Source organism: Sinohyriopsis cumingii, chromosome 3 (genome assembly GCF_028554795.1).
Source record: "Sinohyriopsis cumingii isolate HCF-2022 chromosome 3, ASM2855479v2, whole genome shotgun sequence".
NCBI lineage: Eukaryota > Metazoa > Mollusca > Bivalvia > Unionida > Unionidae > Sinohyriopsis > Sinohyriopsis cumingii.
In genome coordinates, this window is record NC_142963.1 from 117,654,046 (window position 1) to 117,670,631 (window position 16,586).

Sequence of the window (16,586 nt, forward strand, 5' to 3'; positions counted from 1 at the left end):
CACTTTGAAAGGAATGACACGCAGTAACGGTACAGAGGTGTGTCACACCACGTTGTACTCCACCACATCGGAGTTGACAAGCATCAAATTGAGTCCCTCGTTCAGTTCTACAGCAGATGTAAAAGCCCTGTAAAAATCCATATTGTTGTTGATCTTCGGGCTCAGATTATGTGCTACCATATGTGGATGTCCACCAAAAATTTCAAACAAACTTCCATTAAACCTGATGGACAACGTTTCTCTATCCTGAAATCTCATCATAAGCGACGAACCACTTTATGGTACTAAATCTAACACTTGTTTCGCTCATTTCAGGTATTTGCCAAACGGTTCCTCGAACATGTCAGCAATTGTGTCCACCGAATGATCATCGCTAAAATAATAGCCTGCCTGAATTTTCACAGTATAGATTCTTAAAAATGGATTGCTTGATGACTTTGTGTCATCTGAAAAGCCAGTTTTATTCACATCTTGTTGCACTTCCTCGGTCAGGATTTCGACGTTGAAAGTAGTTTGAGTTTCATTGATGTTTTGGATTTGTGTAGGGTAAATCATTTCCAGCAAAGTCACTTCCCAGTGGGCTTCGTTGTCCAATTGTGTGGCCGGAGGTACATTGGCCGTGAAACAGCACAAGGTGTTTTTCGGAAACACCTCCATGGAACTGTCACTGGGTAACGTTAAATAAAATTGGTTGTTGTTATTCATAATTCCAGAGTTCTGCTGTCCGATAGGTCACTGGAAGTGAAAGGAGTGTCTAAAAGATGATTGTTGTTGTTGCTGGAGAGGTGGCAAATGAGAGAATGACTGACGTTGGGCGCAAGGCTCCCGTTGCTCCCGTTAGAGGAGTATTTCAGGGAAGGATTGGGTAGAAGGTAACCGATGCAACTGCTCAGTAAAATGGTGGATAATTGTTCTTCTCTTTATTGCAAACTCAAATGGGCAATGGCAGTACCTATGCCACAATACCCCGAAAAGATTTTGCAGAAAAAGACGATTTTCGTTTTAAGCACACGTTCTCCACACCACACCCACAAGGATTGCTTTTGTAGATCCTGCATAGAATAACTGGGTGAAGGAGTGGTTACGGTTGTGTTATTCAAGGGCATGATGGTTGCTTCCTTTTATAGTCGATGACTTGTTAAGCTTCGATCCCATAATCAAAACTGAGAATGCTTTCGGCGTCGTCACTTCGTCTTCTTTTATGGTTACGCGTTGTATCTCCTGCAGGTAAAACGTACCCTTTTACACTTCCCAGTTCATGTATTGCAATTTATAGACGGCAGGATGACGGTCATGCACACGTCCGGTGACACGAAACAATTCAGTGGTCCAGCTGTGTAATTAACCTTTGTTGAAAGTGCCTTTGGTTTTGCCAATTCGCACCCAATCCCTGTTGCCAATACTCTACCTTCTTGGGGACAGCCACCGTCGGGGACGTACCAAATAGGTCCTCAAAAACGGTCACTTTTTTGTCAGGAGTCACTTCTGAGGGACACATCCTATGCTCCGATGGTAGGACTGGTTGTACTCTTGAACTAGGTGCGGTTACGACATCCATCTACTTGAGAGTGTATTGATGCGTAAAATATTTCCACTTTTCTTATTTCAAGGTGCGTTAAGAACCTTCACGATGATGGCATTGATTTCGGGAATGTCGGTGGTGAAACAATGAATGTCGCATTTCTTAAATTCTTTATAAAAAGCTTGGTCCAGAAAGTCGGTGACTTTGTCGGTTTGCCATCGAAGAGGGTGTCGACCACTTTGTTTCAACACGAGTTTGAAGGCTCGCACTAACTCACTGCTCGATTTGGAAGTCATTGGCACGTACCATGCAAGTTTAGAGAAGACGTCGATGACACGAAACAAATATTTGTAGTCACGATTGTAGGTAGACAAATGAGAGACATCATTTAAATCGGCTTGCTATTGATGATCGATGCCTACCGCTCTGTTGCGACTTCTGGAAAATTATCGTCGAATGGGTTTGTATAAGGTGTACGTGGATTGTACCTGTAACCATCGTTGAATTTGAGGTAAATGGAGACTTTTCAGGCGGGTTTTGACAGCACGATACAATTTCTGAACACCTCCATAACCTGCAGAATCGACTGGATCGTAGTAAATGCTGGCTAACACCTTTATTTTTTAATAAGTCACCCACTCTTTGCTGATGCTACTTAGTGGATTGGAAACGGCTTTACGTGTCCGACGTGACACGGGAGTAGAAGTCGAGGGTAGTGGTGGCGGTGGTGGTGGTAATGGAATGGCTTTGGTCTTGTTTTCTTTTTTCACTTCTGGTTTCCCTTCTTTCTTTTCACTTCTATCGAAGGAGGAGTGGACGTCATCTTTTTAACCCAAGTTGTTAGTTCTTTTCATTGAGGGGTGGATGAAGGGGTCAATAAGTACGCTGCAATCTTGCATGGGACGAAAGCAACTTTTCATCAAGGCCTTCAAATCTTGCAGATTTTGGTAGAGCTGTTTCGTCTTAAACTTTCTGCTGCAGTCGTTGCAACATTTTATCGTAGCGTTTGCGATTTTTCCGTTTCTGACAAATAGCTGTGATCCATCAACGAATGCAGTTCGTATTGTAACTGGGACATCTCGGTCAAATGAGGATTGGTAGGTTGTTCTTGCCATGGATGCTATTCCATCTATTGCTTGTAAGGCACTAAAGTCAGTTTTCGTCCTTCCATCGGATTGGAATGGTCACGTATGAAATCTTTTAACTCCAGAGGTCCTTTTATCTTCATGGAAGAATGGGTTAAATACATCCCAGAAGTCCCAACTCAGACCCTACTATTGCTTTGGCAAGAGGTCCTAACAGAGGTAAAAATACTCCGCGTTGGACCAACATCTTTTTCTTTCGACGGATGGGGATTTTCATTTGAACCATTTGGCGAAGAACGTGGGGATGTTTGGCAAAGCATTTTTTGTGATGAGATGTAATGACAAAGGCATTGTGCCTTTCAAGACATTCAGAGTTTTTTTTGCATGGGTCTAGAAGCTATGGACAGGACGGACAACAAGTCCCAATATTTGACTAAACGAGGAGGAAGTCCTTTCCTTTTCTTTCCTTTGGGGATTGATGAAGCATGTTTTCTGCGGGGTGACATCTTTGTTTGTTGGATCGTGGGCACACACCAAATATAAACTGAAGTCTATGACTTAGCACACACCCTTTTATCTTGTTTTGGACTATCGTTTGTCAAAAATAGTACAATGGTTTTCCAAAAAATCACCAAAAAATCCTCCCCTTTGGTTGATTGTCTTTTTCTTTGGACGACTGTGTGGGTGACACCAATGGTTGGCTAAGCGTTTTTTTTTTTCGGATGACGAGGCTGTCCTTTCCTTTTCCCTTTTCCTTTCTTTACAGTAGAACGACAATACTAACGGTTTGCACTCCTTAAATGGGACATCTTTGGGCGATCAGGAGCACACACAAATATGCACTGAAGTCCATGACTCGCCACGCGCCCTTTTATATTTTTCTTGATAAACGTTTTTATTCTAGGTGTTGTTTAAACTGACTGACCATATGTTTTATACCAAAGATTCCTCCTGTTTGCTGGCTTCTCCTTTTCTTTGGTCGATAGGGTCTTTTCTGTGGCTGACGTGGATGGTTGGCTAAGCGTTTTTTCGGATGACGAGACTGTCCTTGTCTTTCTCCTTTTCCTTTTTGGACAGAAGAACGACGATGGTTACGGTGTGCACTTCTTTGATGGGTATCTTAATGTGTTCAGGAGCAGACATCCACAGATTCCTATCGTTTGCCTACTGATTGTTTTTACGTCGTATCAACTTGATGACAGGCATCATGCGTCGTGAAGGGGTTCGCAAAGGACTAAATCGGGACAGTTCTTGCTTGGATAAATCCAGTAAACTCTGTAATATGCCCGATCTCTTCTCTCTTGGAATTTGATTTTGCGGGGAAGGCAAGTTCTTTGTGACCAATTGCCACTGCAGCTAAGGGGAAGATCCTAGAGTCGCGGGTTTTCATTTTTTTCATCAAATGAAGAAGAACGGTGTCATTTGGGCTTTCCTAGCCCCACCAGCAATGGAGAAGTGGACGAACCTGAGGATACTGGAGACGCGGTCACCGTCGCTGCAGGTCGTGGTTTGCGAACGTATGGTTTTGTCCTGGCGGAATTGCCTCTCTTGCGGGTAGAAGCTGTTTGCTGAGGTCTTTTCAAGGGTGTTTTCTTTTCTGAGGCTGTGACCTGGTCTTGACGCCATTGCTCTTTTTCTTCTTCTTCTGGGTACGTCACTGAGTGTTTTTTTCTTGGAGAGGAATTTGGGGGCATTGGGATTCCATTTTAAGAGGGAGCGAATGATGACACCTCCTTGAGAACCGCTACCTCCAGGTTTCAAAATGATTTGCTTTTTGGTTTGAGGATCGGTCAGTTGCGTCAAGGCGACTTTGTTGCTGTCAAAAAAGTGTTTGGTTTGATGTGGAATGTGAATGATGCCTTGCAGTAATTGAGGTGTTGTCACCGTAAACCATCGTAAGACTTCTTTGGAACTGGCCTCTAAGATACAAGCAGATATTTGTGGATTTTTTCGCGACTAAATTCGTTCAAGGCACGAATCAATTTGACGGGAAGATAAGACTGAAGGGACGTCATCTTGACGCTGTGTGAGACAGACCGAAAGTGTCTGAGGTTTCTATAGATTATTTTGTTAAGTCGACGAGAACGTGTACACGACAGGCCCTCCGTCTTGGCATCACTGGTGGAACAAATGGGTACGAAATCGCAAATAATCGGGGGTAGTAGGTTTTAAATCCACGAGTAAATAGGCGTGTGGGGTTGGAGTGTCACTGTCGTAAGCATGAGTCAGCCAAGGTGTTCCTAACTGTTTGGATAAAACTTGCAGTTGCAATTTATATATAGGGACTTTTAACAAGACCGCCTAATGAGCAATGGTGCGATGGGCTTTACTTTGTTGAAACAAATATTGAGTGATGTAAATGACGCTTACATCACGATGATGCCCTTTGCGAGTAAACCACACAGTTTCATTTCTTCTACGTCTTCTCCTAACATTTCGTCGAAGATGACCAGATGTGTTTTACTGGGGTCAGACACGATCCCATCGTCTTGGCCAGGAATGCCTTTCACAAACACGATGTAATGGCCTTGACGTTCTCGCAAGTGACTGTACGCTGATTGCCACTCTTTGTAACATGTTTATGTTTGGTCAAACGTTTGACAAATTCGGTTGTGCCTGAACCGCTAGGTCAGGCAATTAACATGTCAAAGGGAAGGCGAAGGTATAAGGCCTCCCAACTAGCACGACCTAAGTGTTTGTGGATGAATTTGAAAGTGGAGGAAGAGGGAGCAGAGATATTCGAGGTAGCCATAGTGTAGGGAATGTCACCTTTGACACGAAGATAGAGAAGACTAGACTTTTTATCTTCGTACACATCTTCAGTACCTAAAAGTCGACAAATCTTTTTTTTTCCCGTAGAGGTCGAGAAGCATTCAGATGAAAACGCAAGGCTGTTAACATAATGAGTTTCTCGTGGATATTTAAAGGTACCACTTTACAGATCTTACAGAGCCCACAAAGAATCTGCTGGTAAGCGAAATCCCAGAAAGGAAGTCAATAAGACACACACTAAACGACGACCCAGATTCATGGGATACAGTGCTCGTAATAAGTGTTGGTAATCCTCAACTGTCTGAATACTGTAATTGATTTCCTTCCACGGCAATCATTGTATCACGAGTGATAAAGGTCGTCGCATGGTAGTCCGTTTTTATATACCTTTTTGTCGAATGTAATAAGTGTTCTTTTTGAACAAAACTGATCGTACTCCGTCTTCTTATCCAAATCGTTCTGTCGCTAGTTCACACGTCAAACATCGCACATAATTTTCCTCTACAGACAAAATTTGATAGCCTAAAAGATTTTTTAAAATAATTTAACTCTTCGGTTGAATTCTATGTAGTATGACCACCTTAAAAGCAGCCAACACAGTTTTCTGGTCCTTGTCCAGTTCAACAATGTCTGACCGATGGAAAGTTTTCAAACGAATCAGTCCTTTTATACCATTCAGGAACCATTGATTCGAATATCAATGACGTAACGGATGCAGTTGTTCTTTGCGTTGGACTTGTATTTTGACCAACTCTCGATAAATGCGTTCTCTCAGTTCCAGATGCAGATTAATAGTACTAATAATAATAATGAGGACTTTGTATAGCGCCTAATCTTTAGAAGCTCTAAGCGCTTTACAACATTAGACAACACCTATAAGATAAAAAAACATATAATGATATGATTACAAAAACAAACACCATGAAATTAGAAAACATTAAAAAACATGCTGAGAATATTTAAGGCAGGAAACATTATTAGGTCTTTAAGTTTGTTCTTGCTGTCGAAATAAGTGAGTTTTGAGAGCCTTCCTGAATGTGATCACTGTGTCTTTGTGTCTATGTTCAGTGGACAATTCATTCCACGTTGCTGGGCCCTGGTATGCAAAAGAACGCTGTCCATATGACTTTGTTTTCATAGTGGGAATAATGAGTATACGATTGTCAGAAGAGGAGCATAAGTATCTTGCTGGTGTGTACACAAGGATGAGGTCGGATAGGTATGTTGGACTAGAGTCCGACAGTGAAACGTAGCACAGAGAACAAATTTTGTGTTTGATTCTGGATCGAATGGATAGCCAGTGTAGGGTACAGAGCAGCGGGGAGGTGTGCTCTGATCGTGGTATTCTAAGTATGATCCAAGCAGCTGTGTTTTGAACTTTTTGAAGTTTCTGGAGCAGATATTGAGATGAACCAGACAGAACTGAGTTACAATAGTCCAGTCTTGAAAGTACTAATGAACACACAAGTGTTTTTGTGGCATCAACTGAAAGATATTTGCGAATTGAGCTGATGCGTCTCAGCTCAAGATATGCAGCCTTGCATATGTTCATGACATGTTGGTGCAATGTAAGAGTACTGTCCAGAGTAACACCTAGGTTTCGTACTGACTGTGTGAATTTAATGTTGGTGTTGCTGATATTTATTGTTTGAGGTAAAGGATGTGAATGAGAAAGTCTTTGTGTTGTGATCAGAATGGCCTCAGTTTTATCATTATTCATCTGCAGCTTGTTACATGTCATCCATGATTTCACATCAGAAATGCACCTCTCTACACCTCGGATGGTAGCATCTACTTCAGTTGGGTGGCTAGATTTGTATATTTGGGTGTCATCAGCGTACAATTGGTGAGACACTGGATGATGATCTATGACACTTGAGTGCGACTGAGTGTACAGAATGAAGAGAACAGGTCCAAGAACAGACCCCTGTGCAACACCACAACATAGATCAACTGGGCTGGAGTGTATTCCATATGCAGATACAATTTGTGTCCTGTTGACCAAGTAGGACTTGAACCACAGTAAGGCTGTATCATGAATGCCAAATACGTGCTGGAGACGGTGAAGTAATATATCATGGTCTATTGTGTCAAATGCTGCAGATAAATCAATGAGGGTGAGGACTTTAATCTTTCCGCTATCCAACGCAGAGAGAATGTCATTAACTACTTTTAGAAGAGTAGTTTCAGTACTGTGGCACATGCGATATGCAGATTGTACATTGCTAAAATGACTGTTTGAATTTAGATGAGATACCAGCTGGGATAGAACAACATTTTCTAAGATTTTTGATATGAATAGGAGATTAGAAACTGGGCGGTAGTTCTTTAAATCATTATGGTCTAGTGTTGGTTTCTTCAGCAGAGGCTTTGCAGAGGCAGTTTTGAAAAATGATGGGAATTCCCAGGATGAGAGAGAGGTATTAATAACATCAGTTAGTGAAGGCAATACTTGATCTAAGCACTCAAGCAGCAGTGATGTTGGAACTGGATCAAGTTCACATGACTTTGGTGCACTCTTCATCACGATTGTACGTACGAAATCCATAGAGACAGGTTCAAATGCTGCTGATGGTTGCCGCTCAAATTATGTGTCCCAACTGTATGGTGACGACGAGCCAATTGAAATTGTGGTGTCAAGCTTATCTCTAATGGTTTGTACTTTGTCACGGAAGAAATTTGCAAACATGTCCGGAAAGTCCACTGGAAAGAAGGTAGTTGGAAGGGGTGTAGATTTGTTCCTTGACATTAGCTTGTTAGTAATCTCGAAGAGCTCTTTGCAGCTGGAACTTTCCATGATCTTCGTAGTGTAGTGGGCTGATTTCGCTGCATGGACTATATTTGTGACATTCAGAATGTCATCTTCTAAACTAGACATTCACAGCAATGTCTTTCTTTTAATTGAGGTAATAAGTGTACTTTTTGCACAGAACTCATCGTACTCATAGCAGCGAGTCGAAATATTTTAGTAACTAGTTCACAGACTAGACATCACACAGAAATTTCCTCTACTACAAAATTTGATAGCGTAAAATATTTTGGTAATCATTTAACTCTTCCTCTGGAATTCGTTGTAGTATAGTCACCATGTAAGTAGTAGGCTGTGTAGCCACCAAGGTCTTCTTGTATTAGTCCAGTTCAACAATGTCTGACCATTGGAAAGCTTTCAAATGAATCAGGCCTCTTATAGCATTCATGTGCCAGTGGTTCCAACATTGGTGATGTAACGGTTGCAATTGTTTCGTGCGTTTCACTTGTATCTTGACCAAATCTCGGTAAATGCGTTCTCTCAACTCCAAAGGCAAACCATGAATGTTCTCTTGTTTCCCCAGAAAACGAGGGAGGACTAAATATGATACACATATTTTCATTCATTAGGTATATTAAGATAAGATGGGTTAAAAGATTGCTGGAAAAGGAGGATGGAACGTGGCAGAACTTAGTCAATACAACTATACTCAGAAATAAAAAGGATATTTGGAATTTAGGGAGAAGGAAATTAGAAGAATTTAGTAAGTTCATTAAAAACAGTTTTTGGAGAGATGTAATTTTGGCAGTATCTAAATGGAAAGAAGAACCGCAAAGTCCTAACGAGTATCTATCCATGAGTATTTTAAATTTTGTCCCCCCTAAAATGATTTATCAATACAAATCCTGGACAGAAGCTGGTTTTGAAATTCTGAACGATCTAGTAGATGACCACGGTAATTTAATACCTTTTGAGATAATAAAACAAAAAACTGGAAGCGATGATTTCTTGAAATACTTCTCCTTAATATCCAGAATTCCTAAAGCATGGAAAGATGCCATTAAAAACCATCTAGTACATAATAATTTTGATAAGCAGGAGGATAAAATAACGAACTTGCGAAAACAAGATTCACTCAAGTATGTTTACAAAGATCTTTTACAGGAAACTAAAAGGCAACACACTGCGAAGCAAGAAGCTTGGATGCAAGTATTTAATAAAAATATAAGTAGTGAGGAGTGGTCTGATATATACAGCCGGGCAAAACGCTGTACCAAGGATACCAAGTTGATCTCTTTTAACTTTAAATTAATCCATAGAATAATCGCTACTAATGATTTTCTTAAAAGAATTAACATATTTGATGACAACAAATGTACTTTCTGTAAGAGTGAAACTGAAAGTATTCAGCATCTCTTTTATGACTGCAGTATTACTTCACAGTTTTGGTACCGTTTTATTGAAGATTTTGCACCTTTTTGCCCAAATATTGTACATCTGTCCAAAAAAGAAACATTTTTAGGAAGTGAACAACTGGACAGTTTGGGTAATTTTCTGCTTATTTTGGCAAAATATTATATTTATACTTGCAGATTCAATATGAAAAATCCTTCTATTTTTGCCTTTAAGCAAATAGTTGCAATGCATAAGAACATTGAAAAATACAATGCTAAGGTAAATAAAAAAGAGGACCAATTTCTTCAAAAATGGACCTCAACAATGAACATTTAACTTGTCTCTGTCTTGATGGTAAACAGGAACAAAATATTGTAATATCACAAAGGCCATGTCACCTAGATTGTGTGCCATATGCATGTGTATATGCGTGTGTGTGTGTGTGTGTGTGTTTTCTTTTTTACTTTCTCTGTAGATTATATTTATTATCCCTAGATTATCTGATAACCAGAAATGTTTGATTGTAAGGTGACCCTGGGATGGTTCCCCGACCCATTGGTCGACCTATTACGGGGTTAATAAAAAAAAAAGAAACTAAAAAAAAAAAAAAAAAAAAGCTAAAAAAATGAATGTTCTCTTGTGAGGTATCCATCCAGAATTACTGAGGTCGTCCCGCTAAAGGTAGGTAGTGACAATCAGGAGAACATCGATCAAAGTTCCCATGATGTGATACTGAATCGCTGAGGTCACAATGTACGGAATCCCTGCAATTGCAAGGTACAGCATCGCAATCCACTTTGAAAGAATTCATCTTTCTCGCTTGGTGTTGGTAGTTACAATAAAACATCGGCCTTGGACATTTTCTCTTTTTATATGATGACCAATATCGACGTGACCGTACGGTAGAGGGAAGTGATTGGGAAGTCGCACTCACTTCTGGTACACAATTTGATACAATTTTTATATAGGCCGACTGACAATATGGTGCGTGGGTAAACGTACAATCTTTAGCGTTTCATAGGTGATCACTCTAAAATCCTTTCACGTTACACTCCGTTTCCACTTCTCTTTGTTTTTCCCGGTCATAGTAGCCGTAATTTTTGGACCGCCACTAGCAAAACTTAGAATCTTGTCGTCGGGGTGCTCGTCCGTCCAGGTTCCTAAACGGTCTCCTTCCATTTTAGGGTAGCAGTGACCCAGGCGATCGATATAGTTGCAACTCTCCGTGTCAAAATACAGCACACGATCTCCTAACAGTTCTAAACCTTCGTACAATTTTAAGCGAGCATGGGCTGTAACGTAAGCCGCAATGATGACATTTCCAAATTCGTCGGCTTGTACAAAGCCCAGTTCTTCCCCGTAATTGACCAGTGTCAAGTCTTCATGAAGGACGTCCACGTGTTTCATGTACTTGGCTTTGTCTTGAATCATCTAAACGTAACGGAAACGATCGGTCAAATAACTCGTCTTGGGTAAACACGGTCGTTGTTCCATTTCGCCCCAAACATCACTTTGGCAAACGATCGCCTTGCTTCGTTTTTCTCCACGTGATCTAAAGCGATGCCTTCCTGCTCCCAGTATTTCTCTTTGAATTTCTTTTGGTCTTCGGGAGTGTGGCACCAGGAAGGATAGCCGCTGACTTTGTGTTTCAGTTTCAAAAAGGCATCCACGTGGTCTGCGAAAATGCCTTTCTGAGTCTCGTCTCCCTTGTGGCACTGTTCTGGCTTGGAAAAGTGGTAAATTTCTTACACTTTTGACAGTTGGCATCCCAGGTCTAGAGCTTTGAACAGTTCCACACTGACCGACGTTCCTGTCAAGGCGCGTTTTTCCTGGGTGTACTGACAAGGTTGGTCTTGGTTTCACGTTTTGGCACAAGTACGGCACAATGGGAATATCAGTTTTTCTATGCAATGGTGAGGTAAAACGGGATGGTACATGTCCGTGGGAGACAAGACTTTGCATTTAATTAACCCTTCGTATTGTCGAATGTTGTCTAGGTCGATGTGTTCCGTCGGCAGTTGCGGTCTGCCGGCGGAAAAGCGACAATATTTGTTCAAGTAAAGATACAGCGAACACACCTCCAAGTATCTGATTTCTTCTCATTTCTGTTCGTCGGCGTGGTACAGCAAACAGGTGACATTCGTTCGTCCTCCGTACAAACTGTCCCGTGGGTTCAGTAGGTCCACCAACTTGTAACATTGCACGATGCGTTTAAACTCTGGATAGGTTTTTAAACGGTGATAGTACCCTTGTTCTCACATTTGCACTACTTGGTGTGGATCCTTGCTGTTCTAACTTCAAGCGCCGCTGACAAGTGGCCTAGTACAAGTGTTCCATGGTTCGTTGTAAAAACTGATTTTATGTGTCACGTTGAGGGTAACAGAGTGGTCATCAGTGAAATAAACGCCCGTTAATCTCGTACACGATCTTGGGGTTTTCTAAATCCCGCCCATTCACCGTATACATTCCGATGGTCTTTTCGCCTCCTCTATTGTTGGCATGTTGGTTCCATTTATCTTCCTTGTCGCACAAGTAATGTAATCAGAGTAGGGCTTTGACCCGCTTTTGCGGTTTGGTAAAGTTCGTAGTTTGAAGGCTTATAAGAGCCAGGGTGTTGTCGGGCATGAATCGTTGGCGGCAAACTAAGGAACACCCTCTGGCAATGGTGTAGGCTTCTTTCAATAGATCGATCCCTCCGTGCTCCATGAATAAATCTCGAAATTTTCCACAGCAATGTCCACGTCATGACGACAATACTTTAACATTTATTCCTGAAAGTCGAAGAGGTCCGAGGCGTGAGAGTGGCACCATTGCGTATGTTGTCTGTGTCGTAGCAGTGATCCTCTGGCAAATGACGTAAAACGGCGTGTTGATTGACTTTGCTATTGAAAAGTGCGGAAAATAGCCTTTGGCCAATTCTGTCATTCCAAACGTTTTAGGCATTCGGCTCAAAAGCATGGCCAAGTAACTCATCGAATCTTTAAACTGCAATTGTCCCACCTGCATGGAAATGATTTTGGCCCTGTTCAAAGTCATTTTTTGCAAACGTTCGGTACTTTGTTTCGTATAGTATCTGATAAAAAATTGCCCATCGTACCCCCGAGAAATTGTGAGCCATCACTGTGGCATTGCGATGACAATCTCCGTAATGTTCGATATCCTTTTGGCTTCTCGTCTTGTCGATAGGGTCTAAGATCCATTGGGAAAAATCGGCTAGCGTGTTTTTACGTCCTTTTGGCGTCCTGTCCCTTGGGGGAATTGAAACATGGGTCATCAACATTGTCGCTTTCCATCGGTGATGTGAAACTTGTCGCTGGATTATTGCACATGTTGAGTCTTGTCGATGACTTTGGAAGGTGTTAATTCAGATGGGTTGCTAAACTATATCCAAACTGGTGATTTCAAAATGTCGCGATGAATGGAAAGTCTAAAGCGATCGTCTTTTTTGGCTTCACATTGTTGTTTATGTGTGGTTAACAAAGAACCCTCCTACTTTCTCCAATGGTACATCGGACTTTAAATCTTTAAACTTCACGATGTATGTGCAAGCCGTAGTTCTAAAATTTCTAGAGGAGCGCTTTTCAGTCTCTCGAATGTATTAGTACTTTTCAGGGTTTAGTAGCGGTGGTGGTGAACTTTGAATGGGTCTAGACTCTCTGGCTCTGGATTCTGACTCACTCATGTCATCTTCAAAATCCCTGGCGTGAATTTGAGCCAAGACTTCAGCTACTGTGCGAGACGATAAATCACGTGCCTGCCTCTTACTATCTACGCCTTTTTCCACGAAATGATGCATTCGTTTCATCTTGACTGCAAAAAGTCAAATGACTAGATTTTAAAAGTCATGGTTCCATGTATCCATGTCAGACAAATGTCTTCCCTATGTAAAGGGTCAGTGACTTCCCTCTCAGTATTCATTTCACTCTCAAACCGACCAGTACGTTGGAAGAGCCCACACAGATCGAACGTCTGATCAGAGAATTGCGAGGTGTCATACGAAAGTTTTCTTAAGACAAGCCGACGGACTACTCCTCCTCCTTTGGATATAAAAGTCAAGATACCTGCTATATCTGGAAGAAGAAAGGGCATTGGGCTACAAAGTTTCCAGACCGTCAAAAAAACAAGACAGGTGTCAGAAGAGACAAAAGTCAAGATACCTGCTATCATTGTCAAGAGAAAGGACACTGGTCTTCAGAATGACCTAACAAAAACAACAGGAGCAAGAAGAAGAGACGGGTTTCATAACAGGAAGAAGATGTACCCTCCTAAGAGGAAAAACCCAGACACGTCCAGAAAGAGAAAAAAAAAAAAGAAGAAAAGAAGACGAGGAGAAAGTGATGAAGTAGAGGAGGAGGAAAAACCTATGAAAGTGAAGAAATTCAAAAAAACATAGAGAGTCAACAAAGACACAGAAGAAGTCTATGAACTTTTCAAAAAGGTTGTGTTGTGAATTGAATTGTAAAATTTGTACCAGAATAGACCAAACAGAAAACGTAATCTTGGTTTTGATTGTTTAGAATATGGACAAACACTCACGCACTCACACACGTACATCATGGGCAAAAAAAGGAGTTTGAGTTTTATTTAATTTTTGCAAAATGAATGCTATCTCTTTTCGAGAGAGGTGAGTGGCCCTGAAAAGGACCATTGGTTGTTTGTTTTTTAATTAAAACAAACTCATGAAAAGGAAGCAATCAGCTTTAACTACCTGATGCCTTTTCCACGGCAAAAGGCCTACTTCTGGACTTACTCCTGCAATGATTTGGTAGAAATCACAAGGACTTTTATCTTAGGGGTAGTAATAGGGTTGGGTTGTTGTTATCTTGGGAAGTTTTTGTTTTCTCTTGGGTCATATTAAAGAAGTCTGATACATTTGTTTCAGACTTTTTAACTCTGCCATATTGTATAAGTGTACCATCACTGTTAGACTTTCACTGTCCTCCTTTTCTCTCCTAGACCTTGTTTCTTCTTTGCCGCTGCTTCTTCGTGTCGTTTCCTGCTTGCCTCTCCAGTTCCCAAGATTATTTCCAACGCATGGGGGCAACTATGTTTCAAAGACCACCTGAACGTTTCATCAGGAATTTACAGAAAAGTTCTGCGTTTTCCTCGCCTGCTGAAATAACCGCACATTCGAGCATTGTTGATATCAAACAAGGCCCCAGAAACAAACATTTCTGCGAACAAGTGATATAATCTATTTATCCGTAAATATGAAACCACAATTGTGAATCTCTGAGGGGATATAAAGAGTCTTTTTTTTAAGTGCAAACAGATAATATCACCCCTTTAATGCCCCAACACCACAAATAGCTAACTTTCTACTTTGGTTTCTCCATGAGATGAATTTAGTTGCGATCAAAATCAGAGGCTTCCATTCCATGATTTCCGACATGTTTCGCCACGATGGGAAGGAGACCCAAAGATCAAACAACTCTGAGCTTCGAACCAGTTTGAAAGTGTCTCGACTGAAGGCTTTGGCCCTCTGTTCGAAACGAAACGTGGTTGAAGAATGCACACCTTAGACTACCGTCTATATTCTCGCTGTCTCATCTCATTTCCTCTTCAGAGTTTCTTTTTAGCTGGCAGACTCAGAGAAACGCACTCCTTATTGGCCGACCTTGTGTATTGCAGTTCTGAAATGATGGTTAGATTTGTTTCTTCTGACGGTTCCGATTTCATTACTAAGTATAAGGCTCCCTTTCATACGAAATCAGTCTTTCGTTTTCAAACCGCTATCTTCTTCGGACCATTTTTCTCAGAGGGTCTTAAAAGTCCGTTTAGGCCATTGAAGTTGTACCTGACACATCCTGAGCAGATCATGCGAGTGAAAGCTGGCTTTTTTTCACACCACTCAAAGAAGGAAGGGAGGATATTTACGAAAGGACCTTTCGTCCTGGCTCATCTGGGTGATCACCTTTCGTCCTGGCTCATCTGGGTGATCCGCTCAACGTACAAGGAATTTCGTAAGACCATATTAGTTTCTTCTCATATCAGCTCTTGACGTTCAAACAGTTGTCACCAAGACTGCATGCTCATACTGGCAAAATTGTTCCCAGACTGGCATATTTAAACCGTGGTGTGGACATTTGATAACACATTACCCAGCTTCTATATAAGTCACCCTTCATCCAAAATGACTCAATTTAACAGGTTGTAGCTATAGAGACATCGGAACTGTAACAATATCGAATTCGGGTAAGCTTGGATATAGCTAAAACACTAAACACAATTAAAAACAACAATTACAATTACGTGAATGATGTTTGTTTATAATGCACGTGAATAATGATTGAACCCGACACCTTACTCACGCGCATAAACCCCGAAAATGAATATGATAATGATGCGCACAAAGTGCAACAATGGATTATCAAAATGATGTGCAAGCAGTTTAATATTGTATATAAGGAATATCGTCCCAAAATGGAACCGATCAAAACATGGAATTTCACCAAATAAACATAAAAGGCCCCGTGTATTAAGGGATATGATCAACGTGTGGAATTATAGCAAACATGTGATTAAGTATGGAATTATAAACAAATATTGTAGACTCGTGAATCTATCAACATGACATGATCACTGTATGAAATTTTTAATCAGGTATGATTGACGTTTATAGTTCATCAGAAAGTATGAAATATGTACGATTGGCACATAGTTCAAGCACAAGTATGATGGATGTACGATTGACACATTGTTTATAAACAAGTATGATGGATGTACGATTGACACATTGTTTATAAACAAGTATGATAGATGTACGATTGACACATTGTTCATAAACAAGTATGATAGATGTACGATTGACACATGGTTCATAAACAAGTATGATTACTGGTTCATACACAAGTATGATGGATGTAAGATTGACACATGGTTCATAAGCAAGTATGATAGATGTACGACTGACACATAGTTCATAAACAAGTATGATGAATGTACGACTAAAACATGGTTCATAAACAAGTATGATGGATGTACGATTGACACATGGTTCATAAACAAGTATGATAGATGTACGATTGACACATGGCTCATAAACAAGTATGATGGATGTACG